At 44.7% G+C, this 16,443-nt stretch overlaps 1 protein-coding gene across 6 annotated transcripts in view; it reads left to right on the forward strand.

Moving 5' to 3' along the window:
- LOC106571934 (nuclear receptor coactivator 3) overlaps positions 1 to 16,443 on the forward strand; it is a 137,034-nt gene that overhangs the window by 79,586 nt on the left and 41,005 nt on the right. The window contains exons 2-3 of one of the 6 annotated variants that reach the window (XM_014145508.3): positions 3,982 to 4,063; positions 13,215 to 13,318. The gene's annotated coding sequence lies outside the window, so the exon portion shown is untranslated. Of the gene's footprint in view, positions 1 to 3,981; positions 4,064 to 5,296; positions 5,894 to 6,341; positions 7,280 to 7,834; positions 8,524 to 13,214; positions 13,319 to 16,443 lie in introns of those variants that run through there. The other 5 variants (XM_014145513.2, XM_045695941.2, XM_014145512.3 and 2 more) reach the window with 5 other exon arrangements.

Raw genomic sequence — 16,443 nt, forward strand, 5'->3', positions numbered from 1 at the left:
TTAAATTAGCCAGTGTGTCAAATAATACCCAACTATGCAAAGGAGCTATTAGGATACATCACCATGAAGAGAATGATATTCATATCTAGAGTTATGCATTTCTGTGTAGTACAGATCAGGGACCCATGATAATATTCCGTTACTGAGTGTAAATCCACGTACTGTAGTTCAATAACCAATAAAGTAAATGTGTTTTTGTAAAAATGTTCTGTGTAAATTGTTAAAAGGAGTCATTGTGAATAGAGTTGTAGGGTTTGTTACACTTTGAAATCAATGGTTTTTGTTTGGCGTACATTTGAAAGTGTAAAATCGGAGTCTCAGCGCAATTCCATTACCATGGAATTGCCCCTAAGGCACGTACAGATCTGGGACCAGGCATGAGTCCATTTATTTCACCCTCCTCTTTCTGTGTGTTAAGTTGTCCCGGTCTGTGGAGGTATTGTTGGTATGAGTTGGAGCCGTGGCTCTGTCTGGTGATGGGGTTTGTTCCAAACACAGAGTTAGTCACAGCCAAATCTTTGCTCTCTGCAGTCGTCATTTGTTCACACTGAGTGGAAAGCGTCCAATGAAGGCACTCACTGTGTCTCCAAATGTTGCTACACCCTTTTCTGATTGGCTGGAATGAGGGACAAAGTGCAGTGGAGACAGTCACCCGCGTCTCATGTAGAGAGTGTAGATTTTAAGATGGCCTTCCCCCACTCCCCCCCCCTTCTCTGATAGCCTCTCGTTTGTGGAGCTGGGCTGTGGATCCATTTAAAATAAATATTAGCCTCTGTGGTGTGATTTGTTTAAGGGGAGGCCAGGTGCCAACATGTAGCTTGGCTCCTATTCTGCTAGTGTGTAAGTGCCGGTTTTGTTGGAGGGGAATAGGGCTCAGCTAAAGCAGAGTCACCCAGAGCGCGCACACACACACACACACACACACACACACACACACACACACACACACACATACTGTAGCTTTATGTGGGCCTTACTAGGCTGTTTGTGTGTGCTGGCTAACGCAGAAACAGTCTCCCTTATTCTGTGCCAGAACACACCGAGAAAAAGAAAGTCAGACAGAAGGAGAAAAAGACAGTTCCATTATTAAAGACAGGAACGAAAGAGAGAGAGAGAAATGGAGGGAGGGATGGACAGTGGAGCAGGGAAAAAGACTTACAGAGCTATGTAGAAGGCTCATGAGAGAACGAAACAAAGAAAGAGTAAGCAGAGAGACAGAATGGGTGAGCTTCTTACTGTATGTGCGAGAGTATATCGTTGGCCATTTTTAGTGTGTCGTTTGCTCGCTACACAGATGTGCTCTGCCCCAAAGCTGCAGTTGCATTGTCGTGATTATCCGTTATGGTATGAATGTGTTTTGAATCTAGGTGTGTCTGCTGGCTGCCTGCCTTTATGCAACATCAGGCAGACTTCCAGGTGCAAACAGACAGACAGGCCGATGGACAGACGAACATAGACTTCGCCTGTGTTGACTGAGACTGATCTCCCCTGTGGCAGTCCTTTGCAGGGACAGGCAGGCAGGAAGACAGACAGACAGGCAGGAAGACCATGCTTTCCTGCAGCACCTGTAGTCTCCCTACCTGTCTGACTCGCCAGTTGACTCTCCAGATTTTTCCCCTCAGTCCCAGATCCAAGTCATCTCTTTCTCCTCCTTCCCTCCTCTTCTACGTTCTCTCCATTATTTAGCTGAGCCTTGGGCTGTGTTGTTGAGGCCAGACATTGATGGCAGGCGGACCCACCGTGCGCCGAGCGCAGAATGGAACTAAAGACTGTAATTATTAAGGGGAACAATCCTTTATCTGTCTTCAAATCACTTTGGACTTTAATGGTGTTTGTTTAACAAGACCAAGGTGAGACGATGTGAATAATTTAGTGATTTGTGTGGTTGTATACCGCTGCGGCGGCTTCATGTGCATAAAGGGACGCACGCACACGCGCACACCCCCCCGTAGTCTCTTTTATAGTTAAAGCACAGGCTCTTTTTGTGCAAAGTGTAATTGAGGAGCAGAGTGGGCTAAACAGAGAGTGTAGATGAGATGAGAAGAGGGGTCTGGAAAAGCCTCAGAGAGAGCGTGCCTCCGTGCCTGTAAGCTGAACACACACTCGATGCATCTTAAGCTCGTTCTCACTGTTCTTCAGGGTCTAACATGTATACACAAGCGACACATGCAGCTAACTACTGTAGCATTTATTAGTGCTGTTCTTTATGGCTTTGCTAAAGCTCAGAGTTGATGCGAGTCCAGCACAATGGTGCATTATGGATCCCACTGAAGGCCTCTCTGTCCCCCTTTTCCCCCCAAAGCTTAAACACTCACTGGAAGTCCGTTTTTGGTAAAAGAATTCCCTTTGGTCACGGACATGCTATAAATCCACTCTGGTTAACCAGTCCCTCTTTCTCTCACTCTATTTCTCGCCTCTCAATTAATAGGAAACCCATCGAATGAAGGTGGGTCTTTGTTGGTATTGAGGATCCATACGTCACCAAAACGAGACACCCCATGATAGCCCCCGTCTGTCTGTCTGTCTGTCTGTCTGTCTGTCTGTCTGTCTGTCTGTCTGTCTGTCTGTCTGTCTGTCTGTCTGTCTGTCTGTCTGTCTGTCTGTCTGTCTGTCTGTCTGTCTGTCTGTCTGTCTGTCTGTCTGTCTGTCTGTCTGTCTGTCTGTCTGTCTGTCTGTCTGTCTGTCTGTCTGTCTGTCTGTCTGTCTGTCTGTCTGTCTGTCTGTCTGTCTGTCTGTCTGTCTGTCTGTCTGTCTGTCTGTCTGTCTGTCTGTCTGTCTGTCTGTCTGTCTGTCTGTCTGTCTGTCTGTCTGTCTGTCTGTCTGTCTGTCTGTCTGTCTGTCTGTCTGTCTGTCTGTCTGTCTGTCTGTCTGTCTGTCTGTCTGTCTGTCTGTCTGTCTGTCTGTCTGTCTGTCTGTCTGTCTGTCTGTCTGTCTGTCTGTCTGTCTGTCTGTCTGTCTGTCTGTCTGTCTGTCTGTCTGTCTGTCTGTCTGTCTGTCTGTCTGTCTGTCTGTCTGTCTGTCTGTCTGTCTGTCTGTCTGTCTGTCTGTCTGTCTGTCTGTCTGTCTGTCTGTCTGTCTGTCTGTCTGTCTGTCTGTCTGTCTGTCTGTCTGTCTGTCTGTCTGTCTGTCTGTCTGTCTGTCTGTCTGTCTGTCTGTCTGTCTGTCTGTCTGTCTGTCTGTCTGTCTGTGTCTCTCACACATGCATACACTCGTGCATTACACACTCTGAAGCACAACAAATGTTATTTGTCACATGCTTCGTGAACAACAAGGTGTAGACTAAGAGTGAAATATATACACACACACACACACGCACACATGCACACACACATATGCACATGCACTCACATGCGCGTACACAGAGGAACATGAGACATCCCGGTGGCTTGGCCGTCTTGCTCGCTCACGCTGACGGCAGGGTGTCATGGAAACGCCTACCTCTCACCATGGTTACACACTCCTTACCCCAAGAGGATAGTACTCTTCTTCCTCCGAGGCGCTTCTTCCTCTCTGTATTTCAGACCAGGACAAAAATGAAAAGGCAACATTGTTAGGATGGCGGTCTAGTCTAAGCCAGTGGTCTGTTTGTGCGTGTTGCCTTGGTTTCACGGGCACTCAGCCACTCACCCCTCGGTCTCTCTCTAATACTTCTGTACTTGCTGTCAAAGTCATGTCACACCCTTTTTCGAGATTCAGAAGTGTGTGTGTGTGTGTGTGTGTGTGTGTGTGTGTGTGTGTGTGTGTGTGTGTGTGTGTGTGTGTGTGTGTGTGTGTGTGTGTGTGTGTGAAAGCGCCCTACGTTTACTGAAAGCCCCAGGCTGCCTGCCTCATGTCTCCTGCTCCTCATTACCATGTGAATGATGTTTCCTGGGTGATCATTAACAACTTGATTAATAATATATAAACATCATTTTGACAACATAACAGAATATAAAATGTCTAGCAAAAGTGCTTATTATTATTATTGTGTGTGTTTTATAGACACCAGCGTAGAAGACCAGTCCAGAATAGGACCATTATCTCCAAGAGAGCTCGTCTCGTCTACTCCAGGCTCCGTCACAAGGTGGGTCACTTGTCATCACACGGCTGTTGGCATGGTTACCTGTTTAGGTGGACTAGGCCTATAATTTGTTGTAGACAGAGAGTGAAAATGGAGTGGGATCTCTATTGTTGACTTTTTACTCATCTGTTATGCAGCACAACATTCTTTCTGACCCCCTTGGCCAGACCATAGAGGTTGAGCGACAAGAGAGGACATGGTCATTTAGATCGATGGGCCATTACTCCAGGAGACATTTTGGATTTGTCATATTGCGTTTCAAAGCGTTCTCCCCTGAGAGATGGTACGGGTTCCAGCGAAAGAAAGAAGAATTGGGTGAGAGATACAGAGGGTAGCGAGAGAGGCCGAAAGAGGGAAGGGCTGAGAGAGGGAGGGCATATTTCGTTGTTGAGAGAGAGGTGGAAAGAGGGAAGGGCTGAGAGAGGGAGGGCAGATTTCGTGGTTGAGAGAGAGGTGGAAAGAGAGCGAGGCTGCCGGGGAGGCAGCAGGAGAAATCTAATTAGTCTCCCTGCTCTGCCTGCCATAGAGACAGAAATAAAGCATTAATCTTTACCCTAGTCTGCAGGTGACAGAAACACACCCACACTCATGAGAAGAGGGATGGTGGTGGTGTAGGAAGAGAGGTGGGGGTGGTTCTGAGGGAGCGTATGCCTTTAGAGGTGGTATATAGAGAGCAAGGGGAGGAGAGGAGTAGATCAGGGGAAGAGAGGGAGGAGAGAATGATGGTTATGGAGAGGAGGGGGTAGAGTAGAGAAGTGGGATATCTGCAGGTGACTCTGGGATTCTGCCGCATCGTGTCACACGGACTTAGATCACCAGAAAGACTCCTCTACCCATAATGCCTCAGTCAGTCCTGCATACCAATCATTCTCTAGTATCAAACCAATGCAATATGGATTTTGACTAACTTTGGCCCGGTATGGGCTAATTATAGTGGAGGTCACCAACCTGACTACAGCCAGTCATTGTCAGAGCAGTGAGCTAAACATCAGCATGGCTGTAGACGGCAGGTCTGACTGTCTCATGTTCCTACTGGGTGTTTACATGATCTGACCGGGGCGCGCTGTACTTCTGTTTTGTCAACAGAGATTATGAAACTGGGGCTGGCTGGCTGGTTGGGCAACAGCCGCCGCTGTCTGTATCGCCTAGCCTCACAACTCCCTCCCCTCGCTCACCGCACAACCACCTCCCCATCCCCCGCCTGCCTGCCCGCCCGCCTCCCTGCTTGCCCACTCTCTCGCACCCGAAAAAGAACGAGGAGAAGAGACTTTTATCTGACACAGGAAGCCTGAGTCTCTCGTCTGTCTGCCTCTCCCAGCGTTATATTTTACATTTTAGTCATTTAGCAGACAGTGCATTCATCTTAAGATAGCTAGGTGGGACAACCACATGTCACAGTCATAGTAAGTACATTTCTCCTCAATAAAGTAGGATATCATTGGGGTGCCAGGACAGAGAAGAGCTTGGACTGGGCTGATCGGGAGCTGCCCTACCGTATGGGTGAAAGGGCCAAGAGTCCAGAGGTGGCAGAACGGAGTGCTCAGGTTGGGGTGTAAGGTTTGAGCAGGGGTAATTAATCTTACTGCTCCATTGACAAGTACCATGGTCTTGTAGTGGAATGCAAGCTTCAACTGGAAGCCAGTGGAGTGTGCGAAGGAGCGGGGTGACATGGAAGAACTTGGGAAAGTTGAACACCAGGCGGGCTGCAGCGTTCTAGATAAGTTGCAGGGGTTTGATGGGACAAGCGGGGAACCCAGCCAACAGCGAGTTGCAGTAGTCCAGACGGGAGATTACAAGTACCTGGATTAGAACCTGCGTCGCTTCCTGTGTGAGGTAGGGTCGTACTCTATGGATGTTGTAAAGCATGAACCTGCAGGAGCGAGTCACTGCTTTGAAGTTTGTTGGGAACGACAGGGTGTTTGTTGTCCAGGGTCACGCTAAGGTTCTTTGCACTCTGGGAGGGGGACACCGTGGAGTTGTCAACCGTGATGGAGAGGTCTTTGAGTGGGCAGGCCTTTCCCGAGAGGAAGAGCAGCTTTATCTCGTCAAGTTTAAGCTTGAGGTGGTGGGCCGACATCCAAGCTGAGATATCTGCCAGGCACACAGAGGGGCCACAGCCGGTGGTCAGGGATGAGTTGATGAGGGAAGTGAGGAATGGGAGAAGGTCTCCAGAGATGGTCTGGGGAAGGGAGGAGGGGATGGGGTCAGATGTCATCATCCTTCTTTTCAAAGTGGTTGACAAAGTCATCCACAGGGAGGGGGAAAGGTGGAGGATTAAGGAGGGAGGAGAAGGTGGAAAAGAGTTTCCTAGGGTTAGAGGCAGAAGCTTGAAATTTAGACTGAAGGAATCTGGCTTTAGCAGCAGATACAGATGAAGGTAGAGAGGAAGGAGTGAAAGGATGATAGGTCCTCTGGAAGTTTAGTTTAGCAGAAGGGAGAGATGATAGAAGAGGAGAGCGTAGTGCGAGATGGAGAGTGAAGATTGCAAAGGCGCATTACCATCTGGGTAGGGGTTAAGTAGCAAGGGTTGGAAGAAAGTGAGACAGAAAAGGAAACAAATTAGTAATCAGAAACCTGGATGAAGGTCGCAGTGAGATTAGTAGGCAAACAGCCTCTAGTTAAGATGAGGTGAAGCGTATCACCTGCCTTGTGAGTGGAAGAGGACTGGGAAAGGGTTAGGTCAAATGAGGCAAGGAGGGGAAAGAGAGAGTTGGAAAGAAATTAATCGAAGGTAGACGTCAGGGGGTTGAAGTCGCCAAGTACGAAGAGTGATGAGCCATCTTCAGGAAATTATCTTATCAAGGTGTCAATCTCTCTAAGGGCACCTGGTGGGCGATAGATGACAATGTGAGTGGCTTGAGTGGACCAGTGACAGCATGGAATTCAAATGAGGAGATGGACAGGTGAGAGAGGGAGAAAAGAGAATCTCAGTTCAGGAGAAATTACAACCAGATGCTCTCGGACTATGAGAGAAAAAGTAATCGGATGAAGAGAGAGGAGCTGGAGTAGCAGTGTGCTCTAGGGTGATTCATGTCTCCGTCAGGGCCAAAAAGTCAAGGGATTGAAAGGCAGCATAGGCTGAGATGAACTTGCCGTTCTTGCCCGTAGATCGGCAGTTCCAAACGCTGCCAGGGACCAGGAATTCCACATGGGTACACTAAATTAGAAGAGTTGCAGCCAAGGAGCGTCAGTAAAGCCTACAGGGAGAGGTGCGAACAGGTATAGAAAACATAAACATGCACTATATATGCAAAAGTATGTGGATAACCCTGGAGATTGCTTGACTCCATTTAAAAAATATTTTTAGTACAGATATACCACATTGGAGAATCGCGTCACAGAGAATTCTCCATACATAGTCTATAGTTTATTTTTGATGAACTATTATTTGTTTTCTGCCTCAGTTTGTTTCACCAGCCCGTCTGTCTCCGCTCAATGACCCTTTTTAGACTTTTGCTTGTTTGTTGTTTGTTGAGATTTCATCTAGTATGACTCATGTTATCGTGGGTGGCTTTTTCTTCTTGATTTTTTTTCTCCGTTTTGAGTCAGAGAACTGAGAGAGAGAGAGAGAGAGACTGACTGTCTTTCGTTTATGTCTGCCCCTCCTGAGTGTGTTGTGCATTTCACTTGTGTTAGTTGAGGTCTAACTGAAGTCGTCGTGCTACCTTACACACACACACACACACACACACACACACACACACACACACACACACACACACCACAAAGCTAGTGTTACGGATCTGTTTGAGTGGAAAGTGAGAGAATGTTCCTCAGTACAAAGTCTTCATTGCAAAGTGATATAACACGGGTTGGGTAAACAGTAACACATTTTGGCTCCCATACACAGACACATGATCAAGGTACAGTCAGACCTACCCGTGCACCCAACTCTATCTCGTGTCATTGTTCCTCAGTCTCTCTCCCTCCACTCTCCTCTGCCCGTCTTTCTCTTGATCCTCTCTCTTCTCTCATATCTCATATCATCCCCTCTACCTAATGTCGTTCCTCAATCTACCCTCTGTCTTTATCCTCCTTTCCTCACTTCCCCTCTCACTTCCTGCCCCCCTCCCCCCCTCTCTTCCTCCCCCTCTCCCTCCTGTGCCTGCCTAGCGTCATGCCTGAAAACAGCTGCCTAATGGCTCTCAAAGACACAAACATCATCAGTCATGAGAGAGCTGCTCGTTTTGGACCCATCCTCCGCCTTAAATCTTTCATGCTTATTTTCTCAGCGCGCGCGCGCGCACACACGGCCGTGCTATTACCATGTTGGCTGCATCTTCAATACTCGCCCCGGACAACATGTCTGTCTCTCTCTCTCTCTCTCTCTCGATCTGCAAATGTCATCTCTAAACTGTATCAATAACCTATCAGTGTACTGCTACTGTAAATCAATATATTCCATGCCATATCTCACTTTTTTCTATTTTTTTGGCTTGCATTGTTTATACTCTGCTGAAGTGGTGAGTTCATGGGCAAGTATTATTATTCTAATTGTTTTTATTTAGGGGGTATATCAGCTTTAATATTGAAGACAGATTGTGGCTTCTATCACTGTAATTTTCTGCATCATTTCCAATCCCCCATATTTAAGTTTTTGTAAATATACAGTATATATTTGAAAGATATATTTTCCTTCTTTGTTATTTTCCCCTAACACTACCACCCCTCCCCTAATAAATACCAATACTTAGGCTTCCACTTCCATACATACTACATACATTTCACGGACAGTATATTTTACATTAGTTAGTTATCTTTTGTTTGTTTTAGTCCCAGCCTTTAGCTACCCTTTAGCTACCCAGCCTTTAGCTACCCCTCCCATCTATCCCTCTATTTCTAGCTGTCATATATTTTTCCACTGTGCTGTGATGTTTCACAAAAGTTCTGAACCTTTCTATTGTCATAATTTCTACATTGTAAGTTAAAGATAAACACCTGTGCTAAGAGTATTATTATATTATTCAGCGATTGACTATGACTTTTAAAATCACCCAGCAGTGCTATTTGCAGAGTTAGCTCCAGGTAAATGTTGCAATTTTTCGTCCATTCCTGGACCTGCGACCAAAAACGAGCTACATATGGGCAGTACCAAAACAGGGGATCTAATCAAATCAAATTGTATTTGTCACATGCGCCGAATACAACAACAGTGAAATTCTTACTTACAAGCCCTTAACCAACAATGCAGTTTTAAGAAAAATACCTGAAAATAAGAAATGAAAGTAACAAATAATTAAAGAGCAGCAGTAAAATAACAATAGCAAGGCTATATATTGGTACAGAGTCAATGTGCGGGGGCACCGGTTAGTCGAGGTAATATATACATGTGGGTAGAGTTATTAAAGTGACTTATGCATTGATAATAACAGAGAGTAGCAATGCAAGTAGTCTAATTTCATTAGATGTTCAGTAGTCTTATGGCTTGGGGGTAGAAGCTGTTTAGAAGCCTCTTGGACCTAGACTTGGTGCTCCGGTACCGCTTGCCGTGCGGTAGCAGAAAGAACCGTCTATGACTAGGTTGGCTGGAGTCTTTGACAATTTTTAGGGCCTTCCTCTGACACCGCCTGGTATAGAGGTCCTGGATGGCAGGAAGCTTGGCCCCGGTGATGTACTGGGCCGTACTCACTACCCTCTGTAGTGCCTTGCGGTTGGAGGCCGAGCAGTTGCCATACCAGACAGTGATGCAACCCGTCAGGATGCTCTCGATGGTGCAGCTGTAGAACCTTTTGAGGATCTGAGAACCCATGCCAAATCTTTTCACTCTCCTGAGGGGGAATAGGTTTTGTCGTGCCTTCTTCACGACTGTCTTGGTGTGTTTGGACCATGTTAGTTTGTTGGTGATGTGGATGCCAAGAAACTTGAAGCTCTCAACCTGCTCCACTACAGCCCCATCGATGAGAATGGGGCGTGCTCGGTCCTCCTTTTCCTGTAGTCCACAATCATCTCCTTTGTCTTGATCACATTGAGGGAGAGGTTGTTGTCCTTGCACCACACGGTCAGGTCCTGACCTCCTCCCTATAGGCTGTCTCATCGTTGTCGGTGATCAGGCCTACCACTGTTGTCATCGGCAACCTTAATGATGGTGTTGGAGTTGTGCCTGGCCGTGCAGTAATGTTTGAACAGGGAGTACAGAAGAGGACTGGGCACGCACCCCTGAGGGGCCCATGTGTTGAGGATCACCGTGGCAGATGTGTTGTTACCTACCCTTACCACCTGGGGGCAGCCCATCAGGAAGTCCAGGATCCAGTTGCAGAGGGAGGTGTTTAGTCCCAGGGTCCTTAGCTTATTGATGAGCTTTGAGTGCACTATGGTGTTGAATGCTGAGCTGTAGTCAATGAATACCATTCTCACATAGGTGTTCCTTTTGTTCAGGTGGGAAAGGGCAGTGTGGAGTGCAATAGATATTGCATCATCTGTGGATCTGTTGGGGAAGAATGCAAATTGGAGTAGGTCTAGAGTTTCTGGGATAATGGTGTTGATGTGAGCCATGACCAGCCTTTCAAAGCATTTCATGGCTACAGACGTGAGTGCTACGGGTCGGTAGTCATTTAGTCAGGTTACCTTAGTGTTCTTGGGCACAAGCACTATGGTGGTCTGCTTGAAACATGTTGGTATTACAGACTCAGACAGGGAGAGGTTGAAAATGTCAGTGAAGTTTCTTGCCAGTTGGTCAGCGCATGCTCGGAGTACATGTCCTGGTAATCTGTCTGGCCCAGCGGCCTTGTGAATGTTGACCTGTTTAATGGTCTTACTCACATCGGCTGCAGAGAGCGTGATCACACAGTCGTCCGGAACAGCTGATGCTCTCATGCGTGTTTCAGTGTTACTTGCCTCGAAGCGAGTATAGAAGTTATTTAGCTCGTCTGGTAGGCTCATGTCACTGGGCATCTCTCAGCTGTGCTTCCCTTTTGTAGTGTATAATAGTTTGCAAGCCCTGCCACATCTGACGAGCATCGGAGCCAGGGTAGTACGATTTGTTCTTAAAACCTGTTGGGGACCCTTTTGAGATAGGATCCCGTTAACGGGATTGCTTGACAAGATAGCATGGCGCGAAATTCAAAACAGCAAAAATCTAATAATTTCAATTTCTCAAACAATCAACTATTTTACACCATTTTAAAGATAAACTTCTCGTTAATCCAACCACATTGTTCGATTTCAAAAAGGCTTTACAGCGAAAGCAAAACATTAGTTTATGTTAGGAGAGTACATAGACAAAAATAATCACACAGCCATTTTCCAAGCAAGGATATATGTCACAGAAACCAAAAACACAGCTAAATGAAGCAGTAACCTTTGACGATCTTCATCAGATGACACTCCTAGGACATTATGTTACACAATACATGTATGTTTTGTTCTATCAAGTTCATATTTATATCCAAAAACAGCATTTTACATTGGCGCGTGACGTTCAGAAAATGTATTTCCCCCAAAACCTCCGGTGAATCAGCACAACAATTTACAAAAATACTCATTATAAACGTTGATAAAATATTAAACTGTTATTCAAAGAATTATAGATTAACATCTCCTGAATGCAACCGCATTGACAGATTTAAAATAACTTTACTGGGAAAGCACACTTTGCAATAATCTGAGTACTGTGCTCAGAAAAAAACATCAGGCAATTACAGATACCCGCCATTTTGGAGTCATCTAAATGCATAAATAGCATTAGAAATATTCACTTACCTTTAATAATCTTCATCAGAAGGCACTTCCAGGAATCCCAGGTCCACAATAAATGTTGTTTTGTTTGATAAAGTTCATAATTTATGTCCAAATAACTCCTTGTTGTTTGCGCATTAGGTAAGCTACTCAAAATGTAGCGAGGAAAATGTCACGACGAAAAGTTAAAAAAAAGTTATATTTACGTTCGGTCAAACGTTGTATAGCATCAATCTTTAGGGCCATTTTAACTTCAAACTTCAATAATATTCCAACCGGACCATTGCTATGTCTTGAAAAACCTTTAGGAACACAGGTCCCTTTTCACGTGAACATGCGCAATGAACTGTTGTGATTTTCTGAGTCACCTACTTCCCAGCCTTCTCGTTCGGTCTGTGTGTACCGCAAAAGCCTCAAACAACTTTCTAAAGACTGTTGACATCTAGTGGAAGCCTTAGGAAGTGCAAAATGAACCCTAACTCACTGTGTGTCAGAAAGGCAAGGACTTGAAAAAAACTACAGGCACCAGATTTTCATTTCCTGGTTGTATTTTTCTCAGGTTTTTACCTGCCATATGAGTTCTGTTATACTCACAGATATCATTCAAACAGTTTTGGAAACTTTAGAGTGTTTTCTATCCAAATCTACTAATAATTTGCAAATATTTGACTCTGGGCCCGAGTATTAGGCCATTTACTCTGGGCACGCTTTTCATCCAAAAGTGAAAATACTGCCCCCTAGCCCAGACAGGTTAATCCTTTATTGACGCTTTCCCTGTTTGGTGGTTCGTCGGAGGGCATAGCGGGATTTCTTATAAGCTTCCGGGTTAGAGTCCCACTCCTTGAAAGTGGAAGCTCTACCCTTTAGCTCAGTGCGAATGTTGCCTGTAATCCATGGCTTCTGGTTGGGGTATGTAGGTACAGTCACTGTGGGGACGACATCCTCATTGCACATATTGATAAAGCCAGTGACTGATGTGGTGTAGTCTTCAATGCCATCGGAAGAATCCCGGAAAATATTCCAGTCTGTGCTAGCAAAACAGTCCTGTAGTTTAGCATCTGCTTCATCTGACCACTTTTTTGAATACCGAGTCACTGGTGCTTCCTGCTTTAATTTTTGCTTGTAAGCAGGAATCAGGAGGATAGAGTTATTGTCAGATTTGCCAAATGGAGGGTGAGGGAGAGCTTTGTACGCGTCTCTGTGTGTGGAGTAAAGGTGGTCTAGAATATGCTGTTCTGTCCTGACGATAGTGTATCACCCGCCAGCTGTATCTTCTTAATGTCGTCGTTCAGCCACGACTTGGTGAAACATAAGATATTACAGTTTTTAATGTCCCGTTGGTAGGATATACGTGCTTTCAGTTCGTCCAATTTATTTTCCAGCGATTGAACGTTAGCTAGCTGAATGGAAGGCGAGGGCAGATTAGCCACTCGTCGCTTGATCCTCACAAGACATTTTGATCTCTTTCCGCGATACCTAGGTTTCCTTTTCCAGCCGAATCACGGGGATCTGGGCCTGGTCAGGTGTCTGCAGTATATCCCCCGCGTCCGACTCATTGAAGAAGCACTCTTCGTCCAATTTGAGGTGAGTAATCCCAGTTCTGATGTCCAGAAGCTATTTTTGGTCATAAGAGACGGTAGCAGCAATATTAAGTTCAAAACAGGTTACGAACAACGCGGAAAAACAAACAAAATAAGAATGGTTGGTTAACAACCGATAAGACGGTAGCCCTCCCCTCCGGCGCCATCTTGTTGTCCCAAAATGATTCTGTCTCTTCGCAGCAAAATCTGCAGAGCTGGGATGGTTGTATCCTGCTAATACAGTACAAGTCAAAAGTTTGTACACACCTACTCATTCAAGGGGTTTTCTTTATTTTTACTATTTTCTACATTGTAGAATAATATTGAAGGCATCAAAACTATGACATAACACATGGAATCATGTAGTAACCAAAAAAGTGTTAAACAAATCAAATGTAGTCACCCTTTGCCTTGATGACAACCTATGCACACTCATTTCAATTAACAGGTGTTTCTTGTTAAAAGATCATTTGTGGAATTTATTTATTGATGTGTTTGAGCCAATCAGTTGTGTTGTGACCAGGTAGGGGTGGTATACAGAAGATAGCTCTGTTTGGTAAAATATCAAGTTCATATTTAGCTCAAATAAGCAAAGAGAAACAACAGTCCATTATTACTTTAACCTGTCTCGGGTATGTGGGACGAAATCGTCCCACCTAGTCAACAGCCAGTGGAATCGAGTGGCGCGATATTCAAAAACCTTAAAAATGCTATAACTTCAATTTCTCAAACATATGACTATTTTACACCATTTTAAAGACAAGACTCTCGTTAATCTAATCACATTGTCCGATTTCAAATAGGCTTTACAACGAAAGCAAAACATTAGATTATGTTAGAGTACCCAGCCAGAAATAATCACACATCCATTTTTCAAGCTAGCATATAATGTCACAAAAACCAAAACCACAGCTAAATGCAGCACTAACCTTTGATGATCTTCATCAGATGACACTCCTAGGACATTATGTTATACAATACATGCATGTTTTGTTCAATCAAGTTCATACTTATATAAAAAAACAGCTTTTCACATTAGCATGTGACGTTCAGAACTAGCAAACATACCGAAAACATCCGGTGAATTTACTAAATTACTCACGATAAACGTTCACAAAAAACATAACAATTATTCTAAGAATTATAGATACAGAACTCCTTTATGCAATCGCGGTGTCAGATTTTAAAATAGCTTTTCTGCAAAAGCACATTTTGCAATATTCTGAGTAGATAGCTCGCCATCACGGGCTAGCTAATTTGACACCCACCAAGTTTGGCGTTCACTAAACTCAGAATTACTATAAGAAAAATTGGATTACCTTTGCTGTTCTTCGTCAGAATGCACTCCCAGGACTTCTACTTCAACCACAAATGTTGTTTTGGTTCAAAATAATCCATAGTTATGTTCAAATATCCTCTGTTTTGTCCGTGCGTTCAGGTCCCTATCCGAACGGTGACGTGCGGACGCATGTCGTGACAAAAAATGTCTAAATATTCCATTACTGTACTTCGAAGCATGTCATTCGCCGTTTAAAATCAATTTTTATGCGATTTTTCTCGTAAAATAGCGATAATATTCCGACCGGGAGACGTTGTTTTCGTTCAAAGACTGAAAGAAGAAAATTGTGTCTTCACATGCACGGGCGCACCCGTGTCATTGTTCTCAGATCGACCACTTTCCAAATGCGCTACTGTTTTCCGCCCAGGGACTGCAGAGTCATCATTCCCCGTTCTGGCGCCTTCTGAAAGCCTATGGGAGCCTTAGAAAATGTCACGTTACAGCAGAGATCCTCTGTTTTCGATAAAGAGGCTATAGTAGGCCAAGAAATGGTCAGAGAGGGCACTTCCTGTATAGAATCTTCTCAGGTTTTGGCCTGCCATATGAGATCTGTTATACTCACAGACACCATTCAAACAGTTTTAGAAACTTTAGGGTGTTTTCTATCCAAATCATACAATTATATGCATATTCTAGTTTCTGGGCAGGAGTAATAACCAGATTAAATCGGGTACGTTTTTTATCCGGACGTGAAAATACTGCCCCCTACCCAAGAGAGGTTAAGACATGAAGGTCAGTCAATCTGGAAAATGTTAAGAATTTAGAAAGTTTCTTAAAGTGCAAAACCATCAAGCGCTATGATGAAACTGGCTCTCATGAGGACCGCCACAGGAAAGGAAGACCCAGAGTTCCGATTGCAGCCCAAATTGCAGCCCAAATAAATATTTCACAGAGTTCAAGTAACAGACACATCTCAACATCAACTGTTCATAGGAGACTGCATGAATCAGGCCTTCATGGTCGAATTGCTGCAAAGAAACCACTAAAGGACACCAATAATTAGAAGAGACTTGCTTGGACCAAGAAACACAAGCAATGGACATTCGACCGGTGGAAATCTGTCCTTTGGTTTGATGAGTCCAAATTTGCTATTTTTCGTTCCAATCGCTGTATTTTTGTGATACTTAGATTAGGTGAATGGATGATCTCTGCATGTGTGGTTCCTACCATGAAGCATGGAGGAGGAGGTGTGATGGTGTGGGGGTGCTTTGCTGGTGACACTGTCAGTGATTTATTTTGAATTCAAAGCACACTTAATCAGCATGGCTACCACAGCATTCTGCAGCGATACACCATCCAGGCTGTATCACAACTGGCCGTGATTGGGAGTCCCATAGGGCGGAACACAATTTGGCTCAGTGTCGTCCAGGTTTGGCCGGTGTAGGCCATTGTAAATAAGAATTTGTTCTTAACTGACTTGCATAGTTAAATAAAGGTTAAATAAAAACATCCCATCTGGTTTGTGCTTAGTGGGACTATCATTTTTTTTTCAACAGGACAATGACCCATCACACCTCCAGGCTTTGTAAGGGTTATTTGACCAAGAAGGAGAGTGATGGAGTGCTGCATCAGATGACCTGGCCTCCACAATCACCCAACCTCAACCCAATTGAGATGGTTTGGGATGAGTTGGACCGCAGAGTGAAGGAAAAGCAGCCAACAAGTGATCAGCATATGTGGGAACTCCTTCAAGACTGTTGGAAAAGCATTCCAGGGGAAGCTGGTTGAGAGAGTGCAAAGCTGTCATCAAGGCAAAGGGTGGCTACTTTGAAGAATCTGAAATATAAAAT

This window comes from Salmo salar, chromosome 15 (genome assembly GCF_965601325.2).
Source record: "Salmo salar chromosome 15, fSalSal1, whole genome shotgun sequence".
In the NCBI taxonomy this organism is placed as follows: domain Eukaryota; kingdom Metazoa; phylum Chordata; class Actinopteri; order Salmoniformes; family Salmonidae; genus Salmo; species Salmo salar.